At 51.9% G+C, this 22200-nt stretch overlaps 1 long non-coding RNA gene across 3 annotated transcripts; it reads left to right on the top strand.

The window, feature by feature from the left end:
• The first annotated feature begins 1349 nt into the window (after window positions 1-1349).
• Window positions 1350-21945, top strand: LOC131492498 (uncharacterized). 3 transcript variants are annotated; one of them, XR_009252076.1, is made up of 5 exons: window positions 1350-1514; window positions 3377-3535; window positions 12734-12811; window positions 20355-20648; window positions 21450-21945. It is a non-coding gene; the product is annotated as an uncharacterized LOC131492498 (long non-coding RNA). The 3 variants fall into 3 exon arrangements; XR_009252075.1 differs by lacking the exon at window positions 1350-1514 and adding an exon at window positions 1780-1956; XR_009252077.1 differs by lacking the exon at window positions 1350-1514 and adding an exon at window positions 2116-2226.
• The last annotated feature ends 255 nt before the right edge of the window (window positions 21946-22200 follow it).

Here is a 22200-nt window from a genome sequence, read left to right as displayed (position 1 = left end):
GGCGTGGGTGTAGAGTCAGGTGCGCTCAGACCACCAGGGACACTGAGGCTTGAATCCGGCGGCCTGGGTCTGCCACCTCAGGGGAGCCCCGTGTTTCTTCCCACACCGCACGGGCACTGGAGGCCAGGAATCTGAAAGCCAGGGTCTCAGGGCCTCTCAAATTCAAGGGACTTCATAGAGGAAGACACTCTGGTCTGGGCCAGGATGAGGGGGAGGACTGTCCTCAGAGGGGGCTCTTCCTCAAGTGTCTGAGCCCCGGGGCACTGTGTTTGCCACACCCTCATCCCAGCCCGGAGCCGAATGTCTCTATTTTTTCCAAAGGGCAATGTGGCCACTGTGAGGCAAACAGATTTGTCCCAGGCCACGGGAGAACACAGGGTCATGGTCCACTGCCAGGGAAGTATCCTTTTCCTCCACCCAACTTCCTGGTTGTCCAAGGAGACAGACGTGGGGGCTGTCCTCATAAGTCTGAGAAATCAAGACATCCCCAACCTAGTCCTGATTCTTTTTTTTTTTTTTTATAATTGCATCTTGCCTTTTTACAAAAGGTTTTATTTATTTTTGAGACAGAGAGTGTGAACCGGGGAGGGGCAGAGGGAAGGGGTGGGGGTGCGGCGCGGGACAGAGGATCTAAAGCAGGCTCCGAGCTGAAACCACGGAGCCCCATGCGGGGCCCAAACTCACAAATTGTGAGATGGTGACCCGAGCTGAAGTCGGACGCTTAACTGACTGAGCCACCGAGGCGCCCCCTGCTCGTTCCTTAGCCCATTTTCCGAAAGGATCCCGAGCGCTGTCACTGTTGCCTGCTTAGGGGCATACCCACCAGTCAGCAATTAATGTGCTGATTCATTCAACAAACACTTACTGAGCACTTCCTGTGTGCCAGGCACGGTGCTAGGGGATAAAAGGGTGAGCCAAAGGACTCAGGGGCTCAGTCCTCAGGGGCCTTACGGGATCAGGGTGAAGGGAGACATGTCCGTTACATAACACAAATCAACGTAAGTCTGTAAATCTGGCACATGCGACGAAAGAGAGGTGCGGCGTGTGACAATACAGAGTGAGCCAAGGGCCACACAGAAGGGTTCAATGAACAAGTGCAGGTGGAGGTACGTCTGAAGGGTCGAGAGAAGTTAGCAGGCCAAGGGCAAAGGAGCAGCTCATTCAAGACCAGGGTGGGGTGGAGGGTGGAGCCCCCAGGCCCCAGGAGGGCCGGGCGAGGCTCGGGTGTAGGGCGGTGCGGGGTGAGGGTGCAGCGGGAGGCGCCCCCAGCTTGAGCAGACCCTCCCTTGCAGAGGATGTAGTTTTTCCTTAATCTAAGAGTGGAAAGCCACTGACGTGTTTTAGGCAGAGACAGAGAGAAAACCGGGCATCACCGGAGGCGGCGGGACGGACGCCACGACGGCTCTCGGGCCCCTGACCCACTTTCACCCACAGTCATGGGAACACGGGAGCCAGTGTGAGCTGTGGCTCGTGCGGCAGCCAGGCAGTTGGCGGTCCCGGAGCAGGAGCGGCAGGTGGGGAGGGCAGGGCGGGCCTGGGGCCTGAGGTGGGGGCGGGGACTGGGGCCTGAGGTGGGGGCGGGGCCTGGCTCCTGAGGTGGGGGCGGGGCCTGGGGCCTGAGATGCGGGTACATTCTGGGTCCTGAGTTGGGGATGGGGCCTGGGTCCTGAGATGGGGGTACATCCTGGGTCCTGAGGTGGGGGTGGGGCCTGGGTCCTGAAGTGGGGGCGGGGACTGGGGCCTGAGGTGGGGGTGGGGCCTGGGGCCTGAGGTGGGATGCCCCTGGGCTGAAGCCTTTTCACTTCCTCCCAGTCTATCCCCACCTTGGAGCTGGCACAGCGGGTCATTAGAACTGGAATGTTCTCCGTAGAAAATCCGGAAAGAGCACACGAGAACGAGAGTTCGTGCTATTTTGGCGTTTCCTCGTCAGGCACTAATGCAGAGGAATCTTAAATGGTAAATGAGCCTTGGGGGAAACCTGCCTCAAATAGCACCGCTCTATCCAGTGTCTGCTCTGAGGACGTTGCTCTGTGCACTGAGGAGGGGAGAGGGGGAGGGAGGGGGCGGAGCAAGATAGGGAAAGGCGAGGTGGGGGGAAGGGGGAAAGGGAGGAAGGGGAGAAGGCAAAGGGGGAAAAGGGATGGGGCCGAGGAGGAGGAGGAGGAGGAGGGGGGGGGAGGGGAGGAGGGCCGCAGCTGTCTGCCCAGCGCCACCGCCTGCCACCCGGTGAGTCACGGTGCCAGCTCCCACCGCCTGCCTCTATTTTTATATCAGCGCCTGCTCATATCTGACTCGTTAAATAAGCCTCCCAACTGGAGGAGGGGAATCTGATGGCAGAGAATGAGGACCGAGGGAATAATGTAGAAGTCTAAATAGGAATTATAAAGCGATCCCTCTCTCTTATTAGGAGATCTTCGCCTTTTTAACAACCAGGCGCTTTAAGCTGCTGCCGCACAGGGGAGGGGAGACCTGGGAGGCCTTGGGCAGCGGCCACACGAATGATCCCAGGATCCCAGCAGCCGGAGCTCTGGCCCCAGAGGGTGGTGGCAGCTGCGGGAGGGGCTGGGGAAGGTGCGCCCATCGCACCTGCCGGTGACACCCAGCACAATAGGCCCCGTCCGCAGCCAGCGGGAAGGCTGTGCCCTCCCACCCAGCAAGCCAGCGGGAGCGCACCGCAGATGGTCACAGACAAATGCGAGAGACTGGGGCTGGCGGTCACATGGGGGAGGGGGCCACCGGCCCGCAAGCCAGGTCACCTTGCGCAAGTAATTCAGCGGCCCCGAGCCTCAGTTCCCTCAGCTGTGAAATGGGGGGGGGGGGGGTTAGTGCGCTCAGCCTCGTGGGGTTGGAGGATTGCAGGGACACCCCGTGTCCGAGTCGGGTGCGCCCAGGGGGCTGCAGGGCCCTGGGCTTCCTCTGGCGGTGTCCGCAGAAGAGCTCTGCTCCCCCGCGCCTGCTAGAGAATGAGTGCTGCTTTCTCTGGGATCTGTGATGGGTAGGTACGCCAGCCTTTCTGAGCAGGGGTCAAGGGCAAGAGGCTCTCTGCCAATGTGTCTTTGAGCCTCTCTGGATTATCTTCCATTTGGAGACTCTCCGGGATGACATTCCTCCTCTGACGTTCGGTTATGTGACGCATCCTGATCAGAGACGTCTGTTTGAGCCCTGCCTTCTGAAGTTCACCTGCTTGCGTCAGATAGTGGGGTGAATATTGATGACGTCAATCCTGGTGCTTTAGAGGTGCTGGGCAGAGGAGAGTTAGAGCTCGCTCTTGCCAGGAAGAACTGGGGGAGCTGGGACCTGTGCGTCCTTTTTGCCATGCTTTGCACCGAAAGCACAGCTAGAACTCACGTGTGTCCGTGTGTCCTTGTGTCCCCAGGATCGACGCCGGTCCCACGGTTCTTTCCCGGCTCCTGGGCCTGGTGAGAAGAGGTGTGAGCATTTCTGGTCTCTCCGTGGCAAGGATCCCCACGTTCAGAGCAAGATCCTGGTGACCCAGGGGCCCAGGACCTGCCTGCGCCCTGAGGCTGCGGGCCAGGTAGGCTGAGCCCCGGACCCAGTGCAGCTCCAGTGCCCCGAGAGTCATGCCTGTAGGAGCAGGTGCCTGGCCGCTGGCACAGTCTTCTCCTTTCAGGGGACCCCCAGAACAGGCAGCTGCCCTCTCCTTCATACACTGCCTGACCCTAGAAGGAAGCCCAGGGACACTGACAAGGAGCCTGTTTTCTCCCCCTTTCTTCTTGTCCAACTAGGCACAGATTTAAACTCAAACTTTATTTTATTTAATTTTTTTTTTACATTTATTTAATTTTGAGAAACAGAGTGAGACAAAGCGTGAGCGGGGGAGGGGCAGAGAGAGAAGGAGACACAATCTGAAGCAGGCTCCAGGCTCTGAGCAAACGGTCAGCACAGAGCCTGACGCGGGGCTCGAACCCACAGACTGTGAGATCATGACCTGAGCCGAAGTCGACTGAGCCATGCAGGCAGCCCTGAACTCAAACCTGAAGGCCAAGAGTGGCCCTGGTAGGCCCTGGGGAACAGTCCAGAGCATCCAGATGCTGCCAGTCAGGCTCCATGCACACGCTGTCCTCTCCTGCCCTGCCCTCCCCTCCCCCTTCCCCTACCTATCTGAGCACTGTGGCAGGAGCCCAGGGCCCCATTCTCCCAGACACAGCCTCAGGTGCCTGGCTCCCACATGCTCACCCCACCGCAAGAAACCCCCCCCCCTTCCCATCCTGTGTGTGGTCATTTTCCCTTTCCTGTGTAGTTCGCGGCCCCAGGGGACATCGCGGCCTGGCTGGAATGGCTGAGACACTCTCCCCCTCAGAAAGGGGCCCCAGGGCCCATGTGGTTCCTCCCTCCAGGGCTGGCTCAGTGAGGGGCTGCCGGGGGAGCAGCAGCAGGCCTTACAGAGTGTCGCCCATCGTGGACTAGAGGGAGGGGACCCTCTCTTGTGGCCAAGGAGCACCCTGCCCAAGAGGAAAGCTAGCCGTAGTCCCATTCTGCCGGTTTGAAAGACGAGGCCCAGAGTCGATCACACAGTCCCAGGCTGTTCTTCCTCCATCACGGGCCCGTCACTTCCCTTGAGCCACGGGACTGCCCCCCCCCCCCCAGAACGCCTTGGCGGAGATTGTGGAGGAGTCTAGGGTAACCCTGGAAACGGGGAGCCGTCAGGCCGCTTCCTGGTGAAAAAGACAAGAGGACACATTCTCTCTTAGATCGCTTCAATCAGAGTCAGTGTTGAGGACCCAGCCGCCCACCTTCCTTAGGCAGGGTTTTAATTTTTCAGTCTTCCTGGTGGCCTGCGCTCCCTGATTTTTCCATGTCGCGGGGTTTGTTATCCTCTGGGAGCTTGGGAGCTGGCTCGGGAGCCTGGGGGCAGGAAGGAGGGTGTGGGGAGCGGGCAGCCTTCCTGGGCTGGGCTCGCTGTGACAGCTCACCCCACATGCCTGCCACGGGCCACATGCCTGCCATTCCCCCTGGCGCGCTCATCCTCTCAATATAGGGCGCTTCTGGCACACCCAGGCAGGGGGCCTCTGGCTCTGGGGCCGGACACCCTGCTGCTTTAGGGCAAGGCCAGTGGGGACAGGCTGGGCCAGGTATCAGCTTTCTTCCTCTCCTTGCATGGCCAGGGCCTGCAGCCTGCCTTCTGATTTGCGTGTATTATTAGGTCCCAGGGACTCCGGCGGCCATGGGTGAGCCTCAGTGGTTGGGGGGGTGGGGAGCGCGATCTGGTCCTGGAGGGAGTTTATCCCTGAACCTGAGCTTGGTTGGGGGTCCCCAGGGCCGCCTCCGGGGAAAATGAAGAAGGTGCCTTTCCTTGTTCCCTTGCTGTGTGCCCCCACCTGCCCCCGAGCTCACACGTGGGCCTGCCTGGCCCCACTGCCCCCTTGTGCCCCCCACCCACCCCGGGGCTTGTTTCTGTAATATAAATTGACCTAGTTTGTGGCTGATCTGGGCTTAATTGCTTTCTCTCTCTGGTAACATATGGGCATGTTTACTAGGGCGGTTAATGTCATGGCTCTACAAGGAGAGTTAATTTGGGAAATGGGGGCCGTACTGCCCCGGAGGGTGCAGGAGGAGGCCCCTCCCAGGGCACAGAGCCCACCCGGCCCCGCGCTCGGGGGTCCCTGAGCTGCCAAGCTTTGGGATGGAGGGATGCACGCAGTTTTGCTTCCTGCCCCAGCCCCCGAACTATTTGACAATGGCTGGTGGCAGCAGACAGGCTGTGTACCTCTGCCACCAGAAGTGACCGGCGTCTTTAGGCGACGGGAGGAGAGGATACGCGCCCCTTTCACTGGCTGCGTTTAGCGGGAGAGAAGCCTGCCCTCTGCCTCTCCAGGGGCTTACAGCCAAGGTCGGGCCTCATGGGCAGGGCGCTTTGATTTTCTGTCTTCCTTCCTTCTTCCCTCCCTTCCTCCCTCACTTCCTTCCTTCTTTCCTCCCTTTGTTCCTTCCTTCCTCCCTCCCTCCTTCCTTCCCTCCTTCTTTCCTTTCTCCCTTCCTCCCTTCCCTCCTTCTTTCCTTCCTCCTTCCCTCCCTCCTTCCTCCCTCACTTCCTCCCTTCCTTCCTTCCTCTCTCTCTTCCCTCCTTCCTCCCTCCTTCCTTCCTCCCTCCCTCCTTTCTTCCTCCCTCCCTTCCTTCTTCCCTTCCTCCCTCCCTCCTTCCTTCCCTCCTTCTTTCCTTTCTCCCTTCCTTCCTTCCCTCCTTCCTCCCTTCCTCCCTCACTTCCTCCCTTCCCTCCTTCTTTCCTCCCTCCCTCCCTCCTTCCCTCCTCCCTCTCTCCTTCCTTCCCTCCCTCCTTTCTTTCTTCCTCCCTTCCTCCCTCCCTTCCTCCCTCACTTCCTCCCCTCCTTCCTTACTTCTTCCCTCCCTCCCTTCCCTCCTTCCTCCCTTCCTCCCTCACTTCCTTCCTTCCCTCCTTCTTTCTTCCCTTTGTTCCTTCCTTCCTTCCCTCCTTCCTTCCCTCCTTCCTTCCTTCCTCCCTCCCTCCTTCCTTCCTCCTTCACTTCCTTCCTTTCTTCCCTCCTCCCTTCCTTCTTTCACTCCTTCCTTCCTCCCTCCCTCCCTCCCTCCCTCCCTCCCTTCCTCCCTTCCCTCCTTCCTCCCTTCCTCCTTCACTTCCTTCCTTTCTTCCTTCCTTCCTTCCTTCCTTCCTTCCTTCCTTCCTTCCTTCCAGGCTGAGTTATCCTGGTTCCCCCGACCTCACTCTGGGACAATTCCTCTATGACTCAGTGCTCCCACCTTGGGCTTTATCTTCTGCATCTGTAAAACAAGGGACAAAATAGTCACCTCCAGGGTCCCTTTCTGTCCTGAAGCTCTGAAGCCAGCCTACAGTTACTGCTCTGGGACACATAGGGCTCCCGAATGCCATCTTGGCCCGTGGTAGTCCTGGGAGATCCTCGGCCCGCCTCCCCTCTAGAAGCTCGGTGCCCTCCCTGGCTGGCACTGCCCCACCTCTAAATGAGTTAATGCAGGGCTTTTCTTGTTTGCAGGGCTGTTCCCCTGCCAACTGAGAACTCCAGTCTCGGGCCAGTCTGCACACTGTGGGGAAAAAAGGCCAATTGTAAAAACTCCCCTCACATAGACGAGGGCGGGGGTGGTGGGCAGTAAATAAGAGAGGTTAAATTCCTCTGCCTGAGCTATGCCCAGGAACTAGGGTGGGAGGGAAGGGGAGAAGAGGAGAGGGGGCAGTGGCAGGAGCTCTGCACGGGGGAGATGATCCCTCTGACACTCAGCTTGGAGCCGGGAAAACTCTCCATGTCTCCAAATCTTTAGGAAAGGCCCACAAAGTGCGTTACTATTAACTGAACTCCAGAATTTTCTTTGGGTTTTAGCAGCTTCCCATGAATGTCCTTTCTGCTCCAGGACCCCACCCAGGGAGCCCTGGTGCATCTAATTATCATGATTTCTTTTTTAGAAAAAAATTTTTAATGTTTATTTATTTTTGAGAGACAGAGAGAGACAGCATGAGCAGGGGAAGGGCAGAGAGAGAAGGAGACACAGACTAGGAAGCAGGCTCCAGGCTCCAAGCCATCAGCACAGACCCCGTCGCGGGGCTCGAACTCACAAACCGTGAGATCATGACCTGAGCCAAAGTCGGACGCTTAACCGACTGAGCCACCCAAGGGGCCACCATAGGGGAGCTCTCAATTTGGGTTTCTCTCATGTTTTTCTCATGATCAGACACACGTTATGAGGAAAGAATATGAAAGAGGCCAAGTGCCCTTTCCATCACATCCTAGAGAGGGACGCATGAGATCCACATGTCATCCTTGGTGGCATTTACCCTCCTCGCGTGGCCAAGGGGGTGTCTGCCAGCTTTCTCCACCCGAAGTGGCTGTTTTGTACTTTCCCTACGGTGTTTTCCGGAACCCAGGCTTAGAGCTTAGAGGAGGGGATGAAGCTCCACCCACAGCCCGGAGTGGAGAGTCTCCCCATATATTGCTTGGAATCTTTCATAAGGAGGGGCTGCCCCTCTTCACTCCTTATTCACAAATTCAGTCGTAATCTACATCCGTGTGGAGACATCTATATTTTATGCTTTGGGCTATGATCCAATGCCACGTTATTTATTTTGCTGTCAAATCATTCTGGCCTTGGCCGTCAGGTGCTCTTTCGGGTTGGCTCCCCTTTCCTCTGGCATCACAAACTGCTGTTCATCAAGCACTTCCTTACTTGCTCCTACTGTGATCTGCTCCAGCCACGTGGTGTATTCCCACCCCCCCCCCCCCCCGGCTCTAGAACCAACCACTTCGCCAAGGAGCCGTGGTGCCTTTTCCTGGGTCTTTAGAAACCAAGATCTGGCGCTGGGGTGCTCGTTGTTCCTGGGGTGTTTGTTCTCGCTTCTAGGCCCTCTGGGTAGGCAGCGCTCGGGAATACTGATGTGTGTGTACGTTAGCCCACGTATACGTACATCTGTAACTGTTTCCACGTATGCGTTTGCATCTATGTGACATATGTGTTAGGTTAAACGTGGCTTCTTACTTGTATCTCTGACTCTAACGGAGTTTTTTTTTTTTTTTTAATTTTTTTTTTCAACGGTTTTTATTTATTTTTGGGACAGAGAGAGACAGAGCATGAACGGGGAAGGGGCAGAGAGAGAGGGAGACACACAGAATTGGAAACAGGCTCCAAGCTCCGAGCCATCAGCCCAGAGCCTGACGCGGGGCTCGAACTCACAGACCGCGAGATCGTGACCTGGCTGAAGTCGGACGCTTAACCGACTGCGCCACCCAGGCGCCCCTCTAACGGAGTTTTAAATGATGCATGATTTGAATGAAGCTGGCTAGCTCAGAGAAAAGTATGGACATGAAAACAAGAGTCTCTATTCCTGAGCTGTAGAGGGAGGATATTGGATTTTGCGCGGGATGGAATGAAGCTTCAAGTCTATCTTCCTTCTTTCTGTGTTTTTTAAAAATTTTTTTTAATGATTTTATTTATTTTTGAGACAGAGACAGACAGAGCATGAGCAGGGGAGGGGCAGAGAGAGAGGAAGACACAGAATCTGAAGCCGGCTCCAGGCTCCGAGCTGTCAGCACAGAGCCCGACGCGGGGCTCGAACCCACAGACTGTGAGATCATGACCTGAGCCGAAGCCGGACGCTCAACCGACTGAGCCACCCAGGCGCCCCAAGCCTATCTTATTTCAATCTTAGGAGACCACACAAGCCCAGCTGACATCTAGCTGACAGAGAGAACATTTAATTGCTTTGTTCACTTTTCAGCCGGTTGTCTGCCATCGCATAGAGACAGATGGAGATAGACTGAAATGACACATCCTCACGTAAAGAAAGTGAAAAGTTCCCTCCTTCCAGAGCCAGCTCTATTAAGGGTAGGAAGACAGTGCTGTCCAAGCAGCTGGGTGTGGGTCCTCTGGGCATGTCTTTCCCCCCTACTGTGCCTGGGGGGGGGACTTGACAATCTTAGATTCCGACACCTTCAGCAGACAAGCTATCCTTGCTCTGAAACTTCTGGATACCCTGGGTAGGTCATTAGGGCCCACAGACCCCCTTGCCTGGGTGGGGAAGCACCACAAGGATCACAAGAAACCTGGTCTTCCCTCCTTTAGGCAAAAGCCAGTCCAGACCAGGCAAGGTTGGCTTTCTGGTTCCCCAGTCTGAAGGTGGCCCAGGCTTTACCGTTATGCTGAGCTCTGCCTTCAACTTTGGGACAGACGGCAGTGACTGGCTGTCAGCCACCATGACCTGTTTAATTTTGGTTTTTTTTTTAATGTTTATTCATTTATTTTTGGGTGGGGGTGTAGAGGAAGGGGCAGAGAGAAAGAGGGAGGGAGGGAATCCTAAGCAGGCTCTGTGCTGTCAGTGCAGAGCCTGATGGGGGGCTCGAACCCACGGACCATGAGATCATGACCTGAGCCAACATCAGGACTGAGCCACCTAGGTCCCCCCCCCCCATGACCTGTTTAAAGGGACTTTGTGGCAGGTGGTGGGGCACAGCTGGCTGCAAGAGCCCCGCTCCCCTTACCAGCTCCCCCTCCTCTGCAGGGGCACGAAGGGCTCCAGCTTCTTGTCTCCCTCTTTAAGTCAGGACAGAGGACCTATCTGAGGGACATGCAGGGCTCATAGGTTCTGGAAGCTTCTAAATTAAAGGGAAAGGAATCTTGGCTTGAAGCACCAAGCATCTTTTTTTTTTTTAATGTTTATTTTTGAGAGAGAGAGAGAGACAGACAGACAGAGCACGAGTGGGGAAGGGCAGAGAGAGAGAGTGAGACAGGGAGACACAGAATCCAAAGCAGGCTCCAGGCTCCGAGCTGTCAGCATACGCCCAACACGGGGCTCGAACTCATGAACCGTGAGATCATGACCTGAGCCGAAGTCAGACGCTTAACCAACTGAGCCACCTGGGCACCCCCTGAAGCGCAGAGAGTCTTTAGAGATGTGACTTGTAAAACAGAGAAAGGCATGATAAGTCTGCCTTCTGCTTTAAACCTCTTAGAGAAGGGCTCACCAGGCCTGGGGGAGAGAACAAGCGAAAGGGAGACATCTGTTTTGCCCTGACAAGCCCACTGTCCCCTGGAGAAGGTGAGATGCGCAAGAAACCACACCAGAGGTAGGAGTCCTGGCCTATGAGACCTCTGTGGGCTCTCCGGAGGCTGTGGGAGCAGGCAGTGGGTGACATTTGGGAGCAGACCCTGAATCTGGAAGCCATGAATCTTAGAGGTCGCTTCCCAGATGTGTGATCTTGGGGCGGTGGGGGGGGGGGGGGGGAGGGAGGGTTCACTTCACCATCCCCAGCCTCCACTTCCTTGTCCATAAACAGAAAAATATTTGCAAGGATATTGTGAGAACTGACGTGGTGATGTCTGTGTAGCCTTGGCTGGTTGTGAAATACCATTCGGTTCCTGGTAGCAGCCATCCCCGCTATTTAAAAGAGAAGGCCAGATTCTCCCCGTTTTGGCTACTGGCTCTCGTGTCAGTTTGATCTATGCCCTCACTGGGATTTTTCGATCACTCCTTTACCTGCTGGCACAAGATACTCCAGGCTGCCCTTGTGTATTTTCTGTCCTAGTCCTAGACTCAGCCATTTCTCCAGGGAGTTTGGGTTCCTTTTATCGGAGAATGGTCTTAGGACGCAGAGTTCTGGGGCTGGCTGTGCTTATTGCTACGTGGGTATCATTGCTTAGAGGGCCTCTCAGCTGGCAGAGCAAGAAAGTATGCACTCTACACCCTGTGTATACACACAACTGAATATCGCTGTATTCGGCAACGCGTATATTAAACGCGTTGCCTAACGCGTTCGTGCGTGAAACGAGTTCGTTCGTGAAACGAGTTCGTGTCTCCAGCTGTAGTACATTACCTGACAAACAGCCAAGTGACCAAGATAATATGCTGATGTGCGTAACCTTGGTGTGATGAAAATGGCCCCTTCCATCTGTGCTCTTCCTCCAAAAAATGCACGACCCCCGTATAATTAGGAGAAAGACGTCAGACGAAATCCCAACCGAAGGGCAGTCTACGAAATACCTGACCAGCACTTCTCAAGACTGTCAAGGTTATCAAAAACGAGGGAAGTCTGAGAAAATGTCACAACTAAGAGGAACCCAAGGAGACCCGAGAATTAAAGGAAATAGGGGATCCTGGAACAGAACAGGGACACTGGATAAAAACTAAGGAAATCTAGGGGCGCCTGGGTGGCTCCATGGATTAAGCGTCTGACTTCAGCTCAGGTCATGATCTCAGGGTTCGTGGGTTCGAGCCCCACGTCGGGCTCTGTGCTGACGGCTCGGAGCCTGGAGCCTCCTTCGGATTCTGTGTCTCCCTCTCTCTCCGCCCCTCCCCCACTCATGCTCTGTCTCTCTCAAAAATGAATAAACGTTAGAAAAAATTTTAAACAAAACAAAAAACTAGGGAAATCTGAAGAATGAACTTTAGTTAATAATAATGTATCAGTGTTAGTTCATTGTAACAAATGTTCCACACTAATTTAAGATGCTAATAACGGGTATTGGGTATGAAGTATATGGGAACCTTCTATACTATCTCCATAACTTCTCTGTAAATCAAAAACTACTTTAAGGGCACCTGGGTGGCTTGGTTGAGCGTCCAATTCTTGATTTCAGCTCAGGTCGGGATCTCACGGTTCATGGGATCGAGCCTTACATCAGACTCTGCGTTGACAGCTCAGAGCCTGCTTGAGATTCTCTCTCTCTAATCTCTCCATCCCTCCCCAGCTCCTGTGCGTGCTCTCTTTCAAGTGTCTCTCAAATAAATAAACCTTAAAAAATACTCTAAAATTCAAAATTTCTTTAAAAAATAAAAGAGAAGGCCAAGGCCACCTGCTCTGGCTGCTTGGGTCATCTTCCAGGATGCCTGCTCCCTTGGGAACGCAACTACAACTTTGTGCCCATCTGTTCTTGCCTCAACTTGTAGCAAACTGGGCTCCTTACCTGTTCCCTTGGAAGCACAAGAGCCTATCATGGGGTGATGGACAGAATAACAGCCCCCAAAGATCTTGCAATCCCAGGACCTGTACCCCCTGTTAGCTTCTATGGCCAAATGAGCCTTCGCAGATGTGAGCAAGGTAAGGATCTTGAGATGGGGAGGGTATCCTGGATTATCCAAAATAGTCACAAGAGTCCTTACAGGAGGGAGGCAGGGGTTCTGAGTGAGAGAAGGAGACGTGATGGTTGAGGGCAGAGACGGGAGTACCACAGGGCCAGAAGGGGACCAAGAGCCAAGGAAAGACGCCTCTGAGGAAATGGAATCTTCCCTTACAGCCTCCAGAAGGAATGCAGACCCGCCAACCCCTTGATTTGAGATCCACTTAGACTTCTGACCTCCAGAAATGCAAGGCGGTAAGTTCATATTGTTCAAGCCACTAAGTTTGGGGTGACTCACTATTAGACAGCCACAATAGGAAATTACAAGGGTCAAGAAAAGTGATCCTTTCTGGGGCTGACTTCCCTCTTCCTGGCACAGGCCAACTTGCCACAAAAGCAAGAGTCCCTGTGGTAAAGGAGGCAAATTTGCCTTAGGATTGGCATCACAAACACCTGCACTGCGTACAGGTGACCCGGGAGTTTGGAACAGCCGAGGGTAATTGACATTGATGCTTACGCTGGGTTTCCACCACCTCCACATTCACAGCAAATTTATCACCTGCAACCGTACTTGATGGAAGCGAACTGGCTTTCCTTTCTTTGAAGTTCTTGCCAACTTCTTTTTGGAAGGCAGTAATTATCTGCCTTTGCTATTTAGGGCATCTTTATTTCCTGAATATCAGGATGAGAACAGTAGTCGGCAGATAAATTCTCTGCAACCTGAAGACTTATTTTCATGCGTTGCTTTTCCTTTCTAAATAATAAAGTGTCTCAAGGGAAAGGCTTCCCCGACTGGGGCATGCGGGTCTGTGTGTGCGCGTGCCTGTGAGGGTGTGGGTTCCATGTATTCGAAACCTCTCCAGAAATAGACGAACCAAACTTTCCATGAGACTGAAGAAGCTTTGAAAACAACAAGCCTACATTATTCTCTGTGCATCATTGCTGGTTTAAGATTGGAGCAGAAATACACCCCTTTAGATGAGGCTCCTCGGCCAGCAGAACGTCCACAAAAACAAGTCTGGGGCGGGCACCTGGGTGGCTCAGTCAGTAAAGCCTCTGACTTTGGCTCAGGTCATGATCTCACAGTTTGTGAGTTCGAGCCCCGTGTAAGGCTCTGTGCTGACAGCTCAGAGCCTGGAGCCTGCTTCAGACACTGTGTCTCCCTCTCTCTCCGCCCCTCCCCCACGTGTGTTCGCTTTCTCTCTCTCTCTCTCTCTCAAAAATAAATAAACATTTAAAAAAAAAAGTGGCATTATGTCACAAATGTAACCAGTGGAAATGCCTAAAGCTACATGTCGCCTACACCGGGAAAATGGCACTTTAGAGTCTGTAAAACAGCACTCGCACACATCATCGAAAACCTGTAATGTAGATGCTATTATTTTCATTTTATAAATAATCACTACTCTTTTGGTCTTTTCTGAGAGCTTGAGACACGGCAGGGGCTGTGCTATGCTTCCTGCCTGGTATAGTGGTTGGGAGCCCTGGATGTGACTCCTAGCTTCCCCCTTTTACCCTCTCCCTTTACCAGCTGAATGGCTTTGCCCACATTGCTTAGCCTCTGTGGCTCAGTTTCCTCCACTGTAGGAGAGAATAACTGTATTTGCCCTCAGGAGATTCCCATGAGACTGACACGAGATGATGTTTGTAAGGGTCTTAGAACGGTGCCCCCCATGGTGGAAGGCCTCACAGCATCCCTTTGAAGCAGGTGTGTGTCCTAAACCCACGTCAGGTGTATCATTTGCCTCACTCTGGGGCCTAGAACTGTGGTTGGATTAGCTTGTGTCATCTGTAGTCTTTGGCTAATGGTCAGTTGATTTTCAACAAAAGGGCCAAGGCAATTCAATGGGGGGAAAGAACAGGCTTTTCAACAATGGTTCTGGGACAACTGGGTATCCATGTATGAAAGAATGAATTTGGACCCCTACCTCACGCCATACACAAAAATTAACTCTACCAGTTTCTTTGTGGATTTTTCTCATCCACCTGCTGTGTAAGGGTCACTCAGCTAGTCCCCACCCTGCCAGAGGGCATTGTTCCATTCATAGCTGTAGACGCAGTGTGTTCATGAGAGGAAGTGAGTTGCCATCTTGAACTGGAAGTCCAAAATTTAAAAATGTGTGCCTCAAACGACACCATCAACAAAGTAAAAAGACAACCCACAGAATGGAAGAAAGTATTTACAATTATATATCTGATAAGGGACAGTTTTGGCCTCAGCTTACCCATAACCAGTGTTGTGGTTGGACTGGCTTTTATGGTTCATAATATTGCAAGATGCGCTTCAGCAACAACCAGCAGGAAGCGATGAAAAAATAGTTTATTACTTCCAACACCTGGAAATTACACAGCATACCTGGGGCCACATAGAAAGTTTGTTGGGGGAGAGAGTGCACAAATCAGGAGTTGTGCTTTTATTGGGATCAAGGGTGGGGGCCTAGGATTTCACAGGCTCACCGTTTGTTGGTAAGTTTAAACCATAAGAGTGGACATGTAAGGTACAGGAAGGGAAGAGACAAGTGACTCAAATGGCCAGTTACCAAAATTAACCAAGATGTCTGAAACAATGGAGCCTCAGTGAAGGGAGGTGACCTGGCTTTTAATCTAATCATCTAATCAGGCTGGCAATATGTTTATTCAAGAGAGTCATCTTTGAAATGGATACTTAAGCCATGAAAGCGAAAGTCAAGCACTTGAATTACAAAAAAGGGAAAAAGCAAACAAACAAACAAACAAGTAGGGCTTGCGCTGCAGGGACTTGTATCCAGAATAGATAAATAACTTAACATTCAACAATAAAAAATAAATCCCCTCATTAAAAACGGGGAAAGGATTTGAATGGATTTTTCTCCCGAAAACAAAACAGCACAAAATCCAACTGCCAGTAAGCACTTGACGCTCAACATCGTTTGTCATTATGGAAATGTAAACCAAAACCACAATGAGATACCACTGCATACCCACTAGGATGTGAATAAAGACAGACAATATCAAGTATTGGCACAGACGTGGGGAAATGGGAACTCATGCGTGGCCGGTGGGAATGTAAAATGGGGTAGCCACTTTGGAAAACAGTTTTGCAGCTCATCAGAAAGTTAAACGTAGCATTGTCCGATGACCCGGAAATTCTGCTCCTTGATTTACATCCAAACGACGCTTAAGCAAATACATGCTCATGAATGGTCATAGCAGCACCATTCATAACAGCCAAAGAGTGAAAATAACCCAACTGGCTATTAACAGATGAATGGATAAACAAAATGTAGTCCATCCATACACGTGGAATATTATTCGGCCACAAAAAAGACTGTAGCACGGACACATGCTCTAATGTACCTGAACTTTGAAAACCTTATTCTAAGCGAAAGAAGCCAGACCCGAAAGGTCACATATTGTATGATCCCATTTATATAAAAATATCCAGGATGAATAAATCCATAAAAACAGAAAGTAGGTGGAGTCCAGGAGCTGGGGGGTGGGGGGGTGGGGAGAGGAGTAATGGGGAGTAATGGAGAGTAATGGGGAGTAGGTATGGGGTTTTGGAGTAACGATAATGTTTTGGAACTAGATAGAGGTGGTGACCGCACACCATTGTGGGTGTACTAAAGGCCACTAACTTGTTCACTAAAACGGTTGATCTGGGGGCGCCTGGCTGGCTCAGTTAAGCGTCCGACTTGGGCTCAGGTCATGATCTCACGGTTCTTGAGTTCGAGCCCCACATCAGGCTCCACGCTGACAGCTCAGAGCCTGGAGCCTGCTTTGGATTCTGTGCCTCCCTCTCTCTCTGCCCCTCCCTCACTCATGATCTGTCTGTCTCCCTCAAAAATAAACATTAACAATTGTTTTTTTTTGTTTTTTTTTGTTTTTTTTTTTATAACATTTTTTATTTATTTTTGGGACAGAGAGAGACAGAGCATGAACGGGGGAGGGGCAGAGAGAGAGGGAGACACAGAATCGGAAACAGGCTCCAGGCTCCGAGCCATCAGCCCAGAGCCTGACGCGGGGCTCGAACTCACGGACCGCGAGATCGTGACCTGGCTGAAGTCGGACGCTTAACCGACTGCGCCACCCAGGCGCCCCAAAAATCAACCTTTTTAAAAACAATTGTTAAGGGGCGCCTGGGTGGCGCAGTCGGTTAAGCGTCCGACTTCAGCCAGGTCACGATCTCGCGGTCCGTGAGTTCGAGCCCCGCGTCAGGCTCTGGGCTGATGGCTCGGAGCCTGGAGCCTGTTTCCGATTCTGTGTCTCCCTCTCTCTCTGCCCCTCCCCCGTTCATGCTCTGTCTCTCTCTGTCCCAAAAATAAATAAAAAACCTTGGAAAAAAAAAAAAAAAAAGGTTGATTTTTATGGAGGTTCCTCAAAAATTAAAGCCAGCACCACTACTGGTGACCCAGCAATTGCACTACTAGGTATTTATCCAAAGGGCGCAAAAATGCTGATTTGAAGGGGCACATACAGCCCAATGTTCACAGCAGCACTATCAACAATAGCCCAAATGTGGAAAGAGCCCAAATGTCCATTGACTGATGAATGGATAAAGATGTGGTATATATATGCGATGGAATACTACTAGGGGATGAAAAAGAATGAAATCTTGCCATTTGCAACAACGTGGATGGAGGGCTTTATGCTAAGAGAAATTAGAGAAAGAATTTTGAGAATTCTTGAGAAAGAATGTGGAATTTGAGAAATACAACAGATGAACATAGGGGAAGGGAAGGAAAACTAAGATAAAAATAGAGAGGGGGGCAATCCATAAGAGACTCTTAAATAGAACAAACGGAGGGTTGCTGGAGGGGAGGGTGGGTTAAATGGGGGAATGGGCACCAAGGAGGGCCCATTTTGAGATGAGCACTGGGTGTCCTATGTAAGAGATGTATCACTGGGTTCTACTCCTGAAGCCAAGACTACACTGTAGGTCGTATGTTAACTAACTTGAATTTAAATTTAAAAAATAATACAACAAGGTGGTTGATTTATGTTATGTTCATTTCATCTCAATAAGAAAAATGAGAAAAAAAAAAGAAAAATTAGGATAGTCATTATTCTTGGCGGATCTAATGCCTGAAAGAGGACTCTGGAGGCATCTGAATTGCTGGAAATGTGACCAGTAGCCCATTTGGTCTTAAGAAAGTTCCATTGCTCACACCAGAGACCTTAGAAGTCAAATCTAAATTCCAAAAGTCGACTCAACTGCCGAATCTTAAAGCAGAATGCAACAGGTAATACTGAGGGACTATTTTACAAGAAAACAGATGGCAAGGAGAATGGACGTGAGTGTTTAATATTGGAAAGATTCCCTCTGCCCTTGTTTATTAACACCATGCTAACTGCTGTAAAATATCCTCCAAAGGAATTTTCGTGGAAATTCCTAAGAGAATTCTAAGAGAATCTAGTCCTGTGCCAGGTTGTTTGTGAGCATGAGTTCGTGCACAGAGAGCCCTCCCGTCACCGTGGTGTGGGAGGAATTCGTGGCGATCTCTATAGCCCCAGGAGGACATTCTGTTTGGATTTGTACTGTGCTCCTGTCATCACAGACTCTAAGAAGGAGCTCGGGGTAGCACAGGCTTCCGTATCTCAGTACAGGAAGCACATGTGGGGGATGCACCTTGCTGGATGGAACCTTCCTACCCCCACCATGTTCCTGCCACTGGGTCACTTCCAGCCCCCCCCCCCATTTTCCTGCCATTGGGTCACTTCTGGGTCCCCCCAACCATGTTCCTGCCACTGGGTCACTTCTGGGTACCCCCCCCCCCGTTTTTCTCCCACTGGGTCACTTCCGGGTCCCCCCCCCCCCCCCGCTGGGTCACTTCTGCCCCCCTCCCCGTTTTTCTCCCACTGGGTCACTTCCAGGTCCCCCCCACCACCACCACCATGTTCCTGCCACTGGGTCACTTCCGGGTCCCCCCCACCATGTTCCTGCCACTGGGTCACTTCTGGTCCTCACATAAGCCCATCTCTTTCCCGCCTTGAGGCCTCAGCTCCTGCTGTCTCTATTTTCTATGGACCCAACTTCCCCAAGGTCTGGGAATGTTGGCTCCTTCCCATCCTTGGGAGAGCGGTTGAAGCACCACCTTGCAGAGAGGCTGTCTCAAGGGGCCGAGACTTTGCGTTAATCAGGTGTGGTAAGGCACGCAGACATGGGGATGACTGTGGAGAAAAAAAGGGTTTTATTCTGGCAATTTCCCAGAAATAGACACCCCAAGCTCTGCAGGGCCACTCAGGAAGCACCAGGTTTTAACAGGACACAGAGGGAGCAAAGGGGAAAATGTGGGCACGAGCCATTATTACGGTTTCTGTGGGAAGGAAAGTGGCTGATTTGAATGGTGTCTGTGGACTCTGGGGCAGGGGCGTCCCTGGCTGTCTTGCCAGGGAGTCGGGCAGGTGGCAGGGATCCTGAGTGTGACAGCCCCATAGAGGAGGAGGTCAGAGGTGTGGGCTCTGGGTCAGTAGGTTCACATCGGAAAAGCACCCCCTTGGGGCAAGTTGTTTACTGTGTGTAGGGGTTGTGTGACCCTGGAAGGGGCAGTCCCTCCAGGTCAGCAAGGCCCCAGGTGTGACAGCATCAGAGCACAGAAAATACAAGACATGGTTACTACGGAAGCCTTCCCAGGATGATAATGCTTATTATATTTCCTACCTTTCTTCCGGTTTGGTCTGTTTCCTTTGCTAAAACGGAAGCTCTGGGGGGGAGGAGCCATGTCTGTCTTCTCTTTCCCCGTGTATCCCCGGTGGCTAAAACTCAGTAGATGCCGGCCACCTGGGTGGCCCAGTTGGTCGAGCGTCCAACTCGTGATTTCCGCTCAGGTCACGATCCCAGCGCGGAGCCTGCGTAAGACTCTCTCTGTCTCCTTCTGCTTCTCTCTTCCACGCACGCTCCTCTCTCTCTATGAAATCGAGAGATTTCTTTTTTTTTTCTTTAAACTTTTATTTATTTTTCAGACAGAGAGAGATACAGCATGAACAGGGGAGGGGCAGAGAGAGAGGGAAACACAGAATCGGAAGCAGGCTCCAGGCTCTGAGCCATCAGCCCAGAGCCCGACGCGGGGCTCAAACCCGCGGACCGGGAGATCGTGACCTGAGCCGAAGTCGGACGCTTAACCGACTGAGCCACCCAGGCGCCCCTGAAATCGAGAGATTTCAAATCAAATGAATCAAATCAAATGAATCAAATAACTAAAATAAAGTAAAACTTAGATGCTCAATAAATAGTGAATTAATGAATACATGAATCAAATTGTGTGGGTGTGGGCAATCTCTGAAATTTTAAGGTCTGTTATGCTAATACCCCAACGGTGCATCTATCTATCTATCTATCTATCTATTTATTTATTTTCATTATTTTCTCTTTAAGTATTTTTTTTTTTGAGAGAGAGACCGTGCAAACAGGGGACGAGCAGAGAGAGAGGGAGGGAGAGAGAGAGAGAGAGAGAGAGAGAGAATCCCAAGCTGGCTCCATTCGGTCAGCGCGGAGCCCAACGCGGGGCTTGAACTCATGAACCACGAGATCATGACCTGAGCCGAAATCAAGAGTTGGAGGCTTAACCGACTGAGCCACCCAGGCGCCCCTGTAATTTTTTCTGTTAATTGGACGGACTGCTCTCAGTTGCTGACTGTTCCAGAATGTTGTCCTGCCCCACAAGCTGTCAGATCTCCCGAATGTTTTGACAAATGTTCCCAGTCATGACTTCAGCGATGGGGGGGCGGGGGGGGGACTGAATGGGATGAAGGTAGGCCAGAACACCTGCCACTCCTGTCCTATTTTCATACCAGCTCCTTTCCCTTTTTTTTTTTCCAGTGGCATTTTTTGCTGCGAAAATGGCAAGACTGTGGGAAGGTTGCACTTTCACTAAAGGGACGTGTCGTCTCCAGCTGAATATTTTCTAGACCAAGCCTTCTAATGGGAAATAATGCTTGTGCTAATTCCTGTAGAATTAACTCCCTGGCCACATAATTCTCCAAACTGGCCTAATGTGCAGCTGGCATGTCCCCAAACGTGGACGAATTCCCTTTGGCTGTGGCGTCAAAGTAGAGGTTTCAAATTAGGCTGTGGAGTCTCCTGGGACGGGAAGGAAATGAGGACTCAAGACAGGTAAGCGGCCAACCCCTAGCTGCAGAAGGGAAGAAAAGAATAAAAAAGTGAAGAGAAGGGGCAGGTGGGTATGTGTGGGCCCCTCTCACACTGGGGTTATGATCACTTTTCTCTTTAGAAATGAGATAGGCAGGGCGCCTGGGTGGCTCAGTCGGTTGAGCGGCTGATTTCGGCTCAGGTCACGATCTCGCGGTCCGTGAGTTCGAGCCCCGCGTCAGGCAGCTCAGAGCCTGGACCCTGTTTCAGATTCTGTGTCTGCATCTCTCTCTGCCACTCCCCCGTTCGTGCTCTGTCTTTCTCTGTCTCAAAAATAAAAATGTTAAATAAAAATGTATCAAAACTCAGATGGATCGGGGGCACCTGGGTGGCTCACTCAGTTGAGTGTCCGACTCTTGGTTTCAGATCAGGTCATGATCCCAGGGTCATGGGATCGAACCCCTCATTGGGCTTCATGCTGAGTGTGGAGACTGCTTAAGGTTCTCTCTCTTAGTCTCCCTCTGCACCTCCCCCCTGCTCATGCGCTTGTGTGCTGTCTCTCTCTCTCTCTCTCTCAAATAAAAAAAAATTAATTAAAAAAACTCAGATGGACTGAAGGGTGGGTAGCGGAATGGGTAGTTGATAAAGCAAGTAGAGTGAAATGTTAGTGATAGACCCCACCCCCACTGTCTCCGCCCAGCTAACCTCTGTAAATGTACGGTGCTCCCCCTTCGTATCATCCCCTCACTTTTAAGGTGAGGTCACAGAGGCCCAGAGAAATTCCACTACTTGCCCAAATCTCACTGCTTCCGTCCTCCCGCCTAGGTTCACGTCACTCTGAGCTCTGCGGCCCCTTCTCCCTTCTCGCCCAACCAGCAAGGGTGCCCTAAGAGCTGCGGAAACCCATCGAGTGCTCTCTCTCAGCCCCGCGCACGGAAAGACACTTGAGGGAAGCAAGTGTCTCATCCCTGGTGACAAGGGCTTTTCCTGCCAGCGTGAAACCCGAAACCCGACGCCAGCCAAGGACGACGGCACGCTAACTGATAATGTGTAAATAACTTCAAATCCACTTCAACTTGCGGTTCAGAAAGGAGCTGCCCTGCAATGAGGGGCCGTGAAACGTGATTACAGCAGAGAAACCAGCCCAGAAATGGGCAAGGAGACGGTTCTCGCAAGCTCGTAGGAAAAGTGGGTGTGCTGTTCAACAAACGGGCGAAGGGTTAGTCCCAAGAGGACAAATTTAGCAAGTAAGCATATTCTACACACACTCCACCAAAAGTAAAGTTCAATGTCACTAGTAAACAAAGAAATACAAACACTGCTTTTTTTCATCTATCACAATTCTTTTTTTTTTTTTTTAATTATTTTTGAGAGACAGAGAGAGACAGCGTGAGCGGGGGAGGGGCAGAGAGAGAGGAAGACCCCGAATCCGAAGCAGGCTCCAGGCTCTGAGCTGTCAGCACAGAGCCCGACGCGGGGCTGGAACTTGATGCATTTTTTTTTAAGTTTATTTATTTATTTTGAGAGAGAGGGAGCCAGAGGTAGGGAAAGACAGAGAGAGAGGGAGAGAGGGAAT

Source organism: Neofelis nebulosa, chromosome 13 (assembly GCF_028018385.1).
Source record: "Neofelis nebulosa isolate mNeoNeb1 chromosome 13, mNeoNeb1.pri, whole genome shotgun sequence".
NCBI lineage: Eukaryota > Metazoa > Chordata > Mammalia > Carnivora > Felidae > Neofelis > Neofelis nebulosa.
The sequence above is the reverse complement of the archived record's forward strand: the minus strand, read 5'-3'. Positions and strand labels throughout refer to the sequence as shown.